Consider the following 15,307-nt stretch of genomic DNA (forward strand, 5'->3'; position numbering starts at 1 on the left):
CAGGAGAGACAGACGCCCTGCCAATACAGACAATGGTTCAAATGGCTCTGAGCACTATGCGACTTAACTTCTGAGGTCATCAATCGCCTGGAACTTAGAACTAATTAAACCTAACTAACCTAAGGGCATCACACACATCCATGCCCGAGGCAGGATTCGAACCTGCGACCGTAGCGGTCGCTCGGCTCCAGACTGTAGCGCCTAGAACCGCACGGCCACTCCGGCCGGGTCCACAGACACAAAAATCAGGTGTCGATGTACTAATTTATCTTATTTGCTTATTTATCAGGTCCCGTTAGACTATGGGAGTCGGAGCTACCTGGTTATGGAACGAGCTAGCGTTTAGCTTACAGAATGCTGATTAGAAGTTTTATAAACAGAAGAATGAAAGAAGTAATAAATCACGAAAGAACGAGGAGAGAGTGTACGAATAAATATCATACACTATCTGAGTGTAATTATCCGGGCACCTGTTCGGGGACATTAATAAAGGGTGAGTCCACCCTACGCCTATACGACGAACTCTGCTTGGGACACTTTCAAAGAGGTGTATGAATGTCTATGGAAGAATGGTAGCCCACTCTTCCTCAAGAGCCGAAATATGGGAAGGTGTTGGACGCTGGTATCTGAAGCGAGGTCGACGTTGTAACTCGGTTCAATAATGCTGCACTGAGTTCACGCCGGGACGCTGGGCAGACCAGTTCATTTTAGGACTGTTACGCGAATTCTTTACAGACGAATGGAAAAACTGATAGAAGCCGACCTCGGGGAAGATCAGTTTGGATTCCATAGAAATGTTGGAACACGTGAGGCAATACTGACCCTACGACTTATCTTAGAAGAAAGATTAAGGAAAGGCAAACCTACGTTTCTAGCATTTGTTGACTTAGAGAAAGCTTTTGACAATGTTGATTGGAATACCCTCTTTCAAATTCTGAAGGTGGCAGGGTTAAAATACAGGGAGCAAAAGGCTATTTACAATTTGTACAGGAAGCAGATGGCAGTTATAAGAGTCGAGGGGTATGAAAAGGTAACAGTGGTTGGGAAGGGAGTGAGACAGGGTTGTAGCCTATCCCCAATGTTATTCAATCTGTATATTGAGCAAGCAGTAAAGGAAATAAAAGAAAAGTTCGGAGTAGGTATTAAAATCCATGGAGAAGAAATAAAAACCTTGAGGTTAACCGATGACATTGCAATTCTGTCAGAGACAGCAAAGGACTTGGAAGAGCAGTTGAATGGAATGGACAGTGTCTTGAAAGGATATAAGATGAACGTCAACGAAAGCAAAACGAGGATAATGGAATTAGTCGAATTAAGTCGGGTGAAGCTGAGGGAATTAGATTAGGAAATGAAACACTTAAAGTAGTAAAGGAGTTTTGCTATTTGGGGAGCAAAATATCTGATGATGGTCGAAGTAGAGAGGATATAAAATGTAGACTGGCAATGGCAAGGAAAGCGTTTCTGAAGAAGAAAAATTTGTTAACATCGAGTATTGATTTAAATGTCAGAAAGTCGTTTCTGAAAGTATTTGTATGGAGTGTAGCCATGTATGGAAGTGAAACGTGGACGATAAATAGTTTAGACAAGAAGAGAATAGAAGCTTTCGAAATGTGGTGGTACAGAAGAATGCTGAAGATTAGATGGGTAGATCACGTAACTAATGAGGAGGTATTGAATGGAATTGGGGAGAAGAGGAGCTTGTGGCACAACTTAACTAGAATGTTCTGAGACAACGAGGGATCACCAATTTAGTATTGGAGGGCAGCGTGGAGGGTAAAAATCGAAGAGGGAGACCAAGAGATGAATACACTAAGCAGATTCAGAAGGACGTAGGCTGCAGTAGGTACTGGGAGATGAAGAAGCCTGCACAGGATAGAGTAGCATGGAGAGCTGCATCAAACCAGTCTCAGGACTGAAGACAACAACAACAACAACCGTTCACATACCATTGCGCCACAGAAGCTGCTTTATGACAGGCTGTATTGTCACGCTGATACACCAGTCGTCTCCCAACTGTTCCTCTACGGCATACAGTACACAATACTGTAAAATGCGATCATATCCTTCCACATTTAACGTTTTCTTAAGCGCCATAAGGGGACCACAAGAGACGCCCCCATACCACATCACCTCTTCTGTACTTCACATTTCATGCTACACATGGTTGATTTGTGCGACGGGACCAAACAGCGAGGTCATCTGTCCCATCGGATTAGGGAAGGATGGAGTAGAAAGTCGGACGTGCCTTTTCAAAGAAACCATCCCGGTATTTGCCTGAAGCTATTTAGGGAAAGCACGGTAAATCAGGATGGCCGGACGCGGATTTGAATCGTCGTCCTCCCGAATGCGCGTCCAGTGTGCTAACCATTCCGCCACCTCGCTCGATCACTACACGTAATGGCAGGTAGCATTCTCTATCTGCAACCGCTCCTTCTATTGAAAATGTTCTTTGATGCAGTTCGTGCTCCGGCCAGCTAACGGTAGAATGTGTACACACTTTCTGATGAGGAACGTTACAAAAGAAGTCTGTCCTGCTGCACTATATTCACACCGAGTGCGTGTTAATTGTACCGGCCAGCTCAAATAACCACATGCTCCCCGACGTGCACGAGCACGTCTACACGCAGGTGCATACAAACTTCTGTTATTGCACTAATCATGGTTACAGTCTATATACAGCAATAGTTTCTCCAGTAAAGTTTTCGGTTTACGTAAGCTAAATAGCCTGAATCAGTACGATAACTTGTATATATATATATGAGTCGCTTAGATGCAAAACTGTCCATGTCCACTTTTTTAAAAAATTGAGTTGGCAACTCTGGATTGTAGAGCATGACATTTTACACTTGCTTGAAATGCTATTTATGCTCAAAGCTCTCCATGTCCTATGGAAAACAGCTCACGAAAAGTGTGGTTAGATTCAAAACTGTCCGTGTCCATCAGTAAGTTGGGTGCAAAACGTGCCTTGTCCCTTTTGACAAATCGCACTGAAGGCTGGGGTCGTGTGACTGTAATGCAAGATGGCTACCATCAGCATGTAAACATTGTACTTGTGTGGTCTCTTACAGCTGTTTATTCTGAAAGTTATACACATTCTCAGAATGCTATAAAAGTCCAAGGGGAGCCTAATTATAAATCTAAAATCAACCTACCAGTGTCCGTATGCAAACGTGGGGACACTTAGGACACATAAACTCGAGCTGCATTACGAACACGGTTGTTCCTATTTATGAAAAGAAACTGGAGGATGTTTCAAAACTCCTCGAGAAACACTATGGTGAGTCCTGGAGGGAACGTGAATCCCTGTCGTGGTACATGACATTACTAGGTTCCAGGGGGTCAGGGGCATCAGTTGAATCAGAATGTCTAGCAGGAGAAGATGAAGACATTGTTCCAGATATGATGTATGAAGTGGATTGCAGTTTGTCAGTTGTTACACCATGTACCTTCAGAAATATTAAAATATATTAAAACTGAATACACAGTTTTATGTTCACCCCATATCCTCTCCTCATGTACAACTAGTCAGGTTAAAAACTGTCCATGGCCATTTCAGTTGCAAGCAAAAGTGGCCATCTGCAAAGTCAGATGCAAAACTGTCCAAGTACATTTTTATTTTGCTTATATCTTACATGCATTGAGTTCCTGATTTTTTTCAATAGCCCAAATAGTTTTGTACTAATCCATACTTAAGTATATATATATATATATATATATATATATATATATATATATATATATATATATATATATATATATATAAAATAAGCAGTGCTTATTAATCTGTGTCGTTGCACTGATAAAACGTTTCGTAATATTATTTAATTTGAAATAAACGTCAAACACGGTAAATTCACGTTATGCTGGTTTATTATAGTCTAAGCACATCCTATCATTGTCTTAAAGAAGTAATCTTTCTTTAAGCTGGGTGGGATTAGTTATGTAAATTTCAGTCAAAGAGTTTGCAATAACATCCAAATTTCACCAGTTGCTGTAACGAAATCCATACTAATATTCACTAATATTCACTTCCTTTTTCGTTAAATTACCAGCAGTCTATCACTTTGGGACAAAGTTCAGTCTCTCATTGATAATAATCAATTTAAGACATATTTCGGTTCTTTTCCTATCTTGACTTTACGTAATAATGTACTCAAAGTTGCTGGTCTACCTATTTCAAGCTTAATGATTTCTAGCAGATCGCAAATCTCCAAAATGTAAAAACAACCTCGTATCGCCTACGTATAAGAACTCACGCCAAGTTACGACACGATCAAGCAAGCCCCAGAAGCACATTAACAATGTATAACTTTATCTTCTGTATTCCACGGTGTCCTCAAAGAGTACTCACAAGGAGTATTCTTTGAGATCACTTGTTCTACTCCGTGATCTATAAGTATACAACTTTGCGATCTACTTTTACTTCAATTTGATACAAAAGGGATTCTATTTTAGTTTCTCTTGCGAAAATACTAAGTTACTTTATACTGGATTTCTTTTCCATTTGTTTTTACATTGTTTCTCTTCAGTATACTTGCTACTATTCAAGTGATGCTATCACAGTGGGACTTTGTTTTCTTTTTTTATGAAATTTGGATCTTGGGTTTGGGACTTGTATTGGGTTTTGGGTACTATTTTTATATTTTCATCTTTGCGTCCAAAGGAAGCGGCGTCACACAGCCACTCGCCAAACCCAAACCCTTCCATCGGATTGTCACAGGGTATAACGAAATTCATCACTTCGTTTCCAGTCCTTCAACGTCGAGAGCCGTTGCTCTTTACACCACTTCAAATGTCGTTTGGGACTGACTTCTGATCTGTCTAGCTTATGAAGAGCTGCTCAACCAAAATAAGCGATAGTTTTTAACTCTCTACGCACAGTCGCTGTGCTACCAAGACAGGTGGTAACACTTTAAAACACACGATCGATTCCTTCCGTTAATGTCATGGGATTTTTTGCAAGCACTCATTTCAATGCTCGACGGTCCTGTCAGTCAAAACATTAGATATGCTTGGTCTAGCTAGGTTCACTTGTGGTTGTTCCTTCGCGTTTTCACTTCAGTCACATCACCAACAGCCAGCTTAGGCAGCTTTAGAAGGTTTGAAGTGTCACTGGTGGAACTGTTACTCGGGTGACATGCAATAACTAGTGTACGCTGGAACTCACTGAGCTCACTCATCGTCCCATTGTGCTGTTACCGCGTCTCTGTGAACAACACAACACTCCCCGCCTCCTTTCATACTGGAGGGTTCGCTTCTCGTTGTACCTGGTGGTCGATTCCGTATTTCATACGAGTGTCTGGCTAGTTTTGATCGGATGGTGTAGTCTAGAAAAAAGTTCTCAACCTTTGCGAGGAACTCCTGTGCAGGATAAAAGGAGCGCGCCACTAGGCAACTTTTCAACTGAAATTTTAAATATTTGGAGTTTTTTCAGTTCTGCTGGAAACTTGCTGAAAAGGAAACACGGCGAATACAGCACACCTTTCTGTACAATACCCGAGGAAGTGTTATCCAAGTGCATATCGTATTACCGTCCACACTGAGGTGACAAAAGTCATGGGATACTCCCTAGTACCAAGTCGGACCTCCTTTTGGCCGACTTAGTGCAGCGACTAGACGTGGCAGCGACTCGACAACTCGATGGAAGTCATCGGCAGAAATATTGAGCCATGCCGCGTCTATAGCCGTCCGTAATTGCAAAAGCGTTGCCGGTGAAGGATTTTATGCACAAACTGACCTCTCGATTCTGTCCCATAAATGTTCTATGGAATTCATGTCGGGCGATGTGAGTGGCCAAATCATTTGCTCTAATTGTCCAGAATATTCTTCAAACCAATCGCGAACATTTGTGGCCCAGTTGGGCTGGGGTTGGGTTGGGGTTGGGTTGGGCTGATTTGGGGGAGGAAACCAATCTGCGAGGTCATCAGTCTCATCGAATTAGGGAAGGATGGGGAAGGAAGTCGGCCGTGCTCTTTCAGAGGAACCATCCCGGCATTCGCCTGAAGCGATTTTAAGGAAATCATGGAAAACCTAAATATGGATGGCCGGACGCGGGATTGAACCGTCGTCCTCCAGAATGCGAGTCCAGTGGTCCAGTGACATGGCGCATTTTCATCCATAACTTGAAACCGAGCGAACAGCGCTGTGGTTACCACACTGGACGACAGGCCAGATTCTTGAAAACGTGGCCAAAAAGGAAAAAATAAAGGTTTCTGAATAGGGATTTTGAACTATCAGGTTGGCTATAGTAAAGTAGGAACTACTGAATGCCAGTTGTGTGGACGATCAGCTGTTCATTTCGTCCGTTATATTTGAGGTCAAAGGCGGCAATTCATAGTTAGTGGTGCGTGCTGCCGGCCAGGTTACAAAACAGTCTTGTAGTTAAAGATACAAATTTGTATTGCGTGTAAGTGAAGCGAATATTTTCAATATGGAAGGTGTTCCAGGAGGTATGTACCAATTAAAAAATATTTAAGGGTATGTACGTGGACAAGGAAAACAATTCCCGGATTTTTTCCGGAGTTCCCAGTTAAAAAATAGACTTTTTCTCTAGTGAAAATACACTTTTCCCATGCTAAGCGACACTACACTTTCCTTTTGATCTACAATATTACTTTTATTGTGATAACCGGTTTTCGGCTTACAAGGTCATCGTCAGACATTTACTGAGTATTGTCACGAAAGAAGTTACAATGTCTGCAAACAACATTGGAAGAGGGGTAACTCGTCTAGACTGAAGCAGAAACATACAGTAAGTAACATCTTTCATAGTGCGGTGGTAATTCAATGAAAAAGTAAAAAATTGAACGTAAAATAAATAAAAGTAGACAGGAAAAACTTTTACACAAAATAGGAACAGCATGCCTACATAACAGTTTCTATTAATAAACAAAACTAATAAAACATGGAGAGTGATACACAAACCAATTAAAAGAAGAAACAATTATCAGTGTAACTACAGAATATAAGGAACTTAAGCAATATCAATAAGATAAACAGAAATAAATAAATGCAGGAAAATGGAGGCGTTTGAGGCAACATACAGTAAATGCAATCTTTGAGAGTGTGGTGGCACTACATTTTAACATTAACAATATATTCAAAATTGTGGCTATGTAACACTTTGCATTAAATAAATAAACCAAGTAAAATATAAACAATATTTGATGAGACAACTACAATAGGTGTTAAACATGGGCAGTAATACAAGTACAGTTAAAAGAAAGCATTAACAATTGAACTTACAGTCTATATTGAATACGTAGACAACTTCATTAAAGCAAAAGAACTTAATGAATACAGGAGAATGGGGATATGTAGGAACAGACAGTGTGGGAAGTAATCAACAACAGAGATGATTATATGAAGTTTAGGAGAGGGGGAGTGTTGAGCTGTGTCTGGTCATTTAGGATTAGATCTGGACTGTGAGCAAGATGTTTGTTAGGGCTTCCATGAGGTTGAGTTTATGGCCTTTGTTTGCTAAGTACATGGGACACTGACTGGTAGTTGTGACCTCACTCAGTACATGCTCAGCAAATGTGGAGTCAGACTTCTGCAACCTCCAGCTGCGTTCATGCTCAGCCAGCCTAGTTGCTATGTCTCTGCCTGACTAACTGATGTAGCATTTGTCACAATCAGAACATACCCCACTGTTGCCTAGTAATTGCTACTAACTTTGCTATTAAAAATACACTGGCCTGTCATGTTCTTAACATAGTAGGAAAATGTTACATACTGTACGTTTCTGCTTCAGTCTAGACATGTTACTTCTCTTCCAATGCTATTTGCAAACATTGTAACTTCTTTGGTGATAATACTCACTTTTCAGTAAATGTCTGAAGATGGCCTTGTAAGCCGAAAGCTGGTTAACACGATAAAAGTAATATTGTAGAACAAAAGGAAACTGAAGCTTTTCATTTATTACAATGTTGTTCTACCAAGAACCGATTCTGTTTACTATACTTTTCCACGGAACTATAAAACTTATCAATCCTTTGAATGGTTAACATTTTATACACCAGTGTAGAACTTCCGGCACTTTATAAAACTAAACCCAGCAAAAAACAGAGTTTTGGACAGATCTTTAATGTACAGCAACATGTAACGGTACGCTGCATTTTTCCGTATTACGATAAGCTGCATATTTTCGTATTATGGAAGTATAAATTCGAATTCAACCAAACACAGCACACTAGTTTCCGAAGCATTGAAATCATGATTGCGATACCCTTTTTTAAGCCAATCATAGATCGTGTCACGTGACCTCGCCAGCCTATGACAGCAGATATTCAGAGCGTAAGAGACGTGATGTAGTCATCCAATAGCAACATCACTGTTAAATAGCGCGAACACACAAATAGGAAAAGTTAATGGTTAACATTAATACACATGGTGTAGCTGAAGGAAAGCTAAACTTTCACATATAACATAGGTCTCGAAGATTAATAATATACAACAGAAGCTAAGCTTTCATATGTTATATTGGTCTTTTTTGCGCGTGTTACACTTTAAGATACATCACACAAATGTGCCAATTAAGTTTAAAATAATGACATAACTGTCTTCTGGTCTCGTAATTCTTCTAAGTGGCTGGTCCTCAGAGTGTTAATTTTTAAAACGAGAGTAAAACGCTCTGTGCTTTAAGAAATTCATCACACATTCTCACAAGTAACATAATTTATCTTGCGTAAGAGGGAACTTACTTTGAAAATAACGCTTTTCAAGCCACCATTAGCAATATTTTCCCGAGACCTGTTAGAAACAGGTTCGTTTTAGCAGTTGCCAGAGAGCGCCAGAAAACAGGCGTTATAGCGCGTTCTCAGCTACGATTGCGCAGGAAGCCCGTATGTTCGTATAAGGCATTAAGGGATCTGATATTACTCCATAAAAGAAATCGGACATCAGAGGATACTCCAAGAGCATCGGAATTTCGTGACTCATACTAAAATGCATAATTCGGCTTGAAGTGCACATTCGTACAGACAAACTCACAATGAAGAAAATTCCAACCTGATATTAAGCTTTTCAGTGTGGCTTTCAGGCTGTAAATTTGCTTGAAGTACCAGTATTGCATTCTCTCATGTTTGGTTTTTATTATGGCATAATGCCATACGTGCCAGAAGATAAAAACGTGCACTTGAAATTCAGCGAACAGTTGGAACTAGCCAATACTGTGGAACGAAGAGCTTCGTTTAAAATAAATTGACTGTCTAATCGGAAAAGATTAATTAAAGCCAAATTTCTTTAGCAAACCGACAAAAATAGCTTCATTGTTCTGTTGTTCTACAACGCGATTAATGCTTGACTGCCAAAAAAGTGGAAATAAAATAAAATCATAAAACTGAAACTAATAATATATTTTAGCCTTCCATAATTATGTGAAAGTATTTTAATTCACTTGATAGCTCCCGGCCACAGAAATCCGTATTGTTTTCGTTTGACATGGGAACAGCAAACAAAGAGGAAACAGTAAAATCACTAAACGTAAATATGGGTCACATGGAGACTGTCTGTGGAGCCCCATCTTCGTATACCAGGACCCGCAAGCCTGACATCATCGCGGTCAGACACGCCCAAGACCGCATAGTCGACGTCCAGATAGTCGGCATCACCTTGGGCTCGACTGGTGCACAAGCAGAAGGCGGCGGAATACAGGGTGTTTATGAATGAATATCGGGGTTTTAACGCTTTATACAGGGTGGTCCATTGATAGTGACCGGGCCAAATATCTCACGAAATAAGCATCAAACGAAAAAACTACAAAGAACGAAACTCGTGTAGCTTGAAGGGGGAAACCAGATGGCGCTATGGTTGGCCCGCTAGATGGCGTTACCATAGGTCAAACGGATATCAACTGCGTTTTTTAAGTAGGAACCCCCATTTTTATTACATTTTCGTGTAGTACGTAAAGAAATATGGGTGTTTTAGTTGGACCAATTTTTTCGCTTTGTGATAGACGGCGTAGATAAGTACGTGGTATCACGTAACATTCCGCCAGTGCGGACGGTATTTACTTCGTGATACATTACCGGTGTTAAAATTGACCGTTTACCAATTGCGGAACAGGTCGATATCGTGTGGATGTATGGCTATTGTGATCAAAATGCCCAACGGGTGTGTGCTATGTATGCTGCTCCGTATCCTGTACGACATCATCCAAATTTCCGGACCGTTCGCCGGATAGTTACGTTATTTAAGGAAACAGGAAGTGTTCAGCCACACGCGAAAAATCAACAACGACCTGCAACAAATGCTGATGCCCAAGTAGGTGTTTTAGCTGCTGTCGTGCCTAATCTGCACATCAGCAGCAGACAAATTGCGCGAGAATCCGGAATCTAAAAAATGTCGGTATTGAGAATGCTACATCACCATCGATTGCACCCGTACCATATTTCTATTCTCCAGGAATTGCTTGGCGACGACTTTGAACGTCGTGTACAGTTCTGCCACTGTGCACAAGAGAAATTACGGGAAGATGACAGATTTTTTGCATGTGTTCTATTTAGCGATGAAGCGTCATTCATCAACAGCGGTAACGTAAACCGGCATAATACACACTATTGGGCAACGGAAAATCCACGATGGCTACGACAAGTGAAACATCAGCGTCCTTGGCGGGTTAATATATGGTGCGGCATTATGGGAGGAAGGATAATTGGCCCCCATTTTATCGATGGCAATCTAAATGGTGCAATGTATGCTGATTTCCTACGTAATGTCTATCGATGGTACTACAAGATGTTTCACAGCATGACAGAATGGCGATGTACTTCCAAAATGATGGATGTCCGGCACATAGCTCGCGTACGGTTGAAGCGGTATTGAATAACATATTTCATGACGGGTGGATTGGTCGTCGAAGCACCATACCATGGCCCACACGTTCACCGGATCTGACGTCTCCGGATTTCTCTCTGGGGAAAAGTTGAAGGATATTTCCTATCGTGATCCACCGACAACGCCTGACAATATGCGTCAGCGCATTGTCAATGCATGTGCGAACATTACGGAAAGCGAACTACTCGCTGTTGAGAGGAATGTCGTTACACATATTGCCAAATGCATTGAGGTTGATGGACATCATTTTGAGCATTTATTGCATTAATGTGGCATTTGCAGGTAATCACGCTGTAACAGCATGCTTTCCCAGAAATGATAAGTTCACAAAGGTACATGTATCACATTGGAACAACCGAAATAAGACGTTCAAACTTACCTTAGTTTTGTATTTTAATTTAAAAAACCTACCTGTTACCAACTGTTCGTCTAAAATTGAGGGCCATATGTTTGCGACTATTGCAGCGCCATCTATCACAAAGCGAAAAAAGTGGTCCAACTGAAACATTCATATTTGTTTACATACTACACGAATATGTAATAAAAAATGGTGGTTCCTGTTTAAAAATCGGTCTATGTCGCCGAGCGGCTCTAGGCGCTTCAGTCTGGAACCGCGCGACCGCTACGGTCGCAGGCTCGAATCCTGCTTCGGGCATGGATGTGTGTGATGTCCTTTTTTTAGTTAGGTTTAAGTAGTTCTAATTTCTAGGGGACTGATGACCTCAGATGTTGAGTCCCATAGTGCTCAAAGCCATTTTGAACCTGTTTAAAAAAACGCAGTTGATATCCGTTTGACCTATGGCAGCGCCATCTAGTGGGCCAACCATAGCGCCATCTGGTTTCCCCCTTCAAACTAGACGAGTTTCGCTCTTTGTAGTGTTTTAGTTTGATGCTTGTTTCGTGAGATATTTGGCCCGGTCACGATCAATGGACCACTCTGTAGTATTTATTATATTAAACTGATGATATGTCAAATGAAAGAGAAACTCAAACAGTTTCACAAAGAACCTTATAAATGTTCAATGTGAGCACAATTTGTCACACGGCACACACCAAGTCTATAGCCGAGCACTGGATAGGCCGCAAAGGACCCAACAACAGGGCTCTTGCTCTGCATGGCCTCCACGTTCACCCGACCTAACGCTATGCGATTTTTTCCTTTGGGGCTTCATCAAGGATCGTGTGTACAAGCCTCCACTACCAGTAGACCTCCCTGAATTAAGAAACTAGATTGAAGCAGCTGTTGCTACAATCACTGAAGACCTTGCTAAAACTGTTTGAGTTGATCTTTCATTTGACATGTCATCCAGCCGGCCGGAGTGGCCGTGCGGTTTTAGGCGCTACAGTCTGGAACCGCGCGACTGCTACGGTCGCAGGTTCGAATCTTGCCTCGGGCATGGATGTGTGTGATGTCCTTAGGTTAGTTAGGTTTAAGTAGTTCTAAGTTCTAGGGGACTAATGACCTCAGAAGTTAAGTCACATAGTGCTCAGAGCCATTTGAACCATTTTTGAACATGTCATCTATAACTGTAAGTTTAATGTAATAAATATTATAAAGCTTTAAAGCGCAGATATTCATTTTTAAACACCCAGTACAACACGCCGTCCATCCGGCGTGTCGTCCTCAACCTGCGTACCGGCGTCTCGTATGTCTCCTTCACATCTGTCACGCTGAATTGGAGGGGGACATGGTCCCAGCAGTCCGCGAGTGACCTCTTGAAGCATGGCTTCAAGATGCGGGAGCTCGCCATCATGTCTTCCCAGATACTTTTTCCGTGTTGTGGATCCTTAAATATTTTCGAAGATGACAGCACAGTGCCCGATGCCCAGGGACGGCGTTGAATAGTGCTGGTCTTTCCTCCTTGACTCCTGGGGACTCTATTGCAGCAGCAACACCGTCTCTATTCCACTTCTATGTCTTTGCATTTCAATTTATGTTTTCTTTGTTTTATATTTTCATAATATGTGAGGTGTGCACCCACTGTAGGCTCCCATTGCGGTGGGGATACCGGCGCAGTACTAAACACCTGCTGTAGTAATTTTCATCTCATTTATTATTCCTTCTTCGAAATAAAGGCGGATGGAATAAACACGGGTCAAGTGGAGACCATTCCCCTCCCTCCTGTAACTCAGACTACTCTGGGCATGTGCGAATCTGGAAGCTTGGGCGCGCCAGAAACACTTTTGCGGTTACCATTTGGCTTCAAGTATAGCTCGCGCAGGATATGGTGGCCAATGCCCAGTGACCAGTTTTCGTCCAATGCACTGGGCGAGTTCATTCGTTTATTCACAAAGGGAGGCCCATAAGTATTTTTCCACCTTTCGGCCAGTTAGCGATGAAAGAATCGAGGTGCGCGCCCTGTGCAATGAAAAATAGAGGTCAATGTGATTTTGCGTTTAGTGCACCTTACATAATATGTTGTTGCATATGAAATTTAGCTCACATATTGAATTTTTCTTTAGACTTGGGTAGAGGTACCTATCTTTCACCAATCTCGAGACAATTAATCTGATGTAGCTCACTCATTTGCGATTACGCCGCGCCAGCAAGTAAGTCAGAGTGAAATATTCACAACATTCCTTATATTTCATAAACAGTTTCAGATATCGATATGTGATTTTGGCAAATGTGTTTTGGAATAACACATGTGATGATGTGGCCCGTTTTTTTCATTGTATTGAGGATGTGCTTTATCATAAGCTACTGACTGTACTTTTCCTAAGCTCCTCACTTTATACACTCAATAAACCATTGTTTCAGAATTCTCTCACAACTGTGTCTGCACATCATGTCAGTGAGGTCAGATGGCGTAGACTCCACTGCATTTTGGCAAAAGAATCAAATTTTGACAAAGCAACCATAGAAATGCCTAGGTTTTACTCAAAATTCGCCATTCACGACCCTTCTGTCAAGGTGACAGTAGATCTTTCTGAATGGTCACTATGCAAGTGAAAAAATGGCACTTCCCCTCCAGCACTTGGCATTTCCCCTACAGCCCCCTGAGCGACCCCCCACCACTACCGCTCTGCCCGTGTTCCCCAGCCGACTGCGCATCTAGCGGCTAGAGCATTTTGCGCGCACTATAGTCAGAAGTGGGAGAAGGTACTGCTCATACGCAACTGAACTGCACATGTGCACGAGCCCACTGGCAAATACTCAAACGAACCAAATGTAAAGAGTTGTGATGTCATGCTCAAAGGAAGCAGTTCGTTGTTATGAAGTATTGCATACATTCCGTCCTAAGGTCTTTGACACATTTTGGTGTTGGCAGATGCTTGTGTGTGCATGGCGTTTTGTTGGTGTAAATGGCGTACTTCCTTGGAAACCAAAGTTTTATTTTGGAATTTTTCTTTTGCTTATCTTTTATTGCTGTGGTATTATTCTGCAGTATGGGGATACAATAATATTCTTTGTTAGAGTATCAATTCTTACCAGTCAAAATTACAAAAGTTTAACTGGAAACTAAAATAATGAGAAATTCCCGAAATTCCGAAAAATCCAGGGTTTTTCCCAGTTTTCTCCCGGATTAAAAAAATTCCCGTGTTTTTTTCGGATTGTTCGGTAGTCCTGTGGCGTAAACACCCTGCATTTAAATCATTGTTCAGTCATTAATTATTCATTTATTTAATTAACACTGGAAAATGCACAAGAAAGTTGTAAAATGTGCTTAAAAATAGACATAAGTTACGAATTCTGCGACATTCAGCTTTCTTTTGCACTGGATCCGCATATATATAGTATTAACTTCGTAAATTAACCTTCAGATGCACCTAATTGCACCAATTCCATTTTTCGTTAATAATTACGAAAAAGTACGTTTTTTGAAAAACAATTATTGTACATACATTATAGAGATGCTTTTTAACGCTTTTAAAAGCGTGTGAAGAAATTATTATTAACTAAATGAATAAATAAATAATAAATAAGTAAATAATGCATGAATTAATAATTAAAATTAAAATTTTCATACATAAATAAATTTCGCAAGTTAAATAAATATTAATGAAATAAATACTAAATAAAGAAATAAATTATAAACAAATAAATAAGTATGACATAGAATTTTTTAAATTTCATGTCTATCTGACCTGCCTGATTTGGTAACGGATTTTCGAGAAAAGAGATCTTTCTACTAACAAAAGAATATTGGTCAAACGATTTGCAAGTGGTCATCGTCGTTGACAAAAGGGCGTAATTCCTGATGAAGTGAGGTCTACTATTTCGATTTTGTTGACAAATTCAAGAGGCAAATATAAGCAAGCAGCTCAGCAACAAGATTATTTTTTCAAGAAGAACGAAAGTTGGTTAAATACGATAGTATACTTTCCGATTGATGGGAAATCTGAAACTGTGAATAAATCAACAGGGCGACCTACCGGAAATTTTGAAACATTATCTGATAGGTCTAAAAAAGGAGAACGGATACGATTCGTAAGAAGTTCACTCCTGCCGAAATGCGTCTTAGACTTC

This window comes from Schistocerca piceifrons, chromosome 5 (genome assembly GCF_021461385.2).
Source record: "Schistocerca piceifrons isolate TAMUIC-IGC-003096 chromosome 5, iqSchPice1.1, whole genome shotgun sequence".
Lineage (NCBI taxonomy): Eukaryota > Metazoa > Arthropoda > Insecta > Orthoptera > Acrididae > Schistocerca > Schistocerca piceifrons.